This window comes from Triticum dicoccoides, chromosome 5B (assembly GCF_002162155.2).
Source record: "Triticum dicoccoides isolate Atlit2015 ecotype Zavitan chromosome 5B, WEW_v2.0, whole genome shotgun sequence".
NCBI lineage: Eukaryota > Viridiplantae > Streptophyta > Magnoliopsida > Poales > Poaceae > Triticum > Triticum dicoccoides.
Window position 1 is genome coordinate 574,266,112 of NC_041389.1, and position 1,241 is coordinate 574,267,352.

Genomic DNA, 1,241 nt, shown 5'->3' on the forward strand with positions numbered 1-1,241 from the left:
TGTGGCGCTCGCCGGCGGGGAAAAGGCTTTTGTGAGAGGGAGAGGGGAAGGCTGTGGAGCTCACCGGCAGGGAGTGGGCGTCTTTTATAGCCGAAGCGAGGCGGCGGGGAGGCGGCATGCGGGAGGACACGTGGCGGGAGTGGCTGGAACGCACGTCGGTGGTGTCTTCACTGCGCCGCCTGTGAGGCATCAATGGAGGCTGTTCCCGCGGGAACCGAGGCGACGAGGGCGACGAAGCGGCCGTCTCGCTGACTCGGCGGGCCCGCGGCTCTTTCGCGCCAAAACACTCGCCCCGGCGCCCCCGGGCGCCCCCCTGCGCGCCGGGTTCGGCCTGGGTCCGCCGGCGCTGAATTCGGCCCAAGCCCACGAAAAACGGGCTCCTGGAGGCACGACTGGACCGTTTTTTCGGCGCCTGCGTGAAAAAAACGTCTGGGAAAGCCGTGTTGGGAGCGCGGCTGGAGATGCTCTAAGTTATGACTAGTTTTAAGTCTCAGGGATGGGTATATATTGGACTAAATAGGTAATATGCTTTTGCACTACGCGATGCGAAAATAATTTGCACATAAACGAGGATAAAGCAACATACGACAAGGGAACATTAACAACCGAAGATTTCTTGTGCCTTCTGTAGATTGTCCAAGATGTAGCTGGTGACCTACATGTCCGTCTTGATGTTTGTGCATACATATGTGGTGGATAACTTTATTTGACTAGCATACCAAAGTCCCAAGGTCAAAAAGTGGAACTTCACTTTTGCTCTGTGCCCCACATCCCGATTCTTAACTTAACTGGTTCGCAAATGTAAAGTTAACTAGTTATAAGGCACACAACATGATGGTGACAGAAAGGCGATCAAATGATGAACATCACACTCACAACGTTATGTGTTTCTAGGAAGCTTCTTTTATATATAATCTAGGCAAAGTACTTCTCTTGGCACTGACTGACACAAGCGTCAACTGATTAGCCATAGGAGTAGAATGGAAAATGACTAATTTTAAAAAGCAATGGAGTTAGAGAGAAGGCAACCAAATAGGCGTAGTGCTAGTTCTCTTACCCTTTCAAAGAAAACAAATGACATTCTAGATGTGTCTTAAGTAAAAAAAACTCAAGCATTACTATTTTTCAAAATATTTAGACTGAAAACTTGTAAATCATATGCATAGAATTTTCTCGAAAAAATATATAGTTTTTTTTATCAATGAGTATTTTTAGAACATTATGATTTTTTTAGTCGTTAT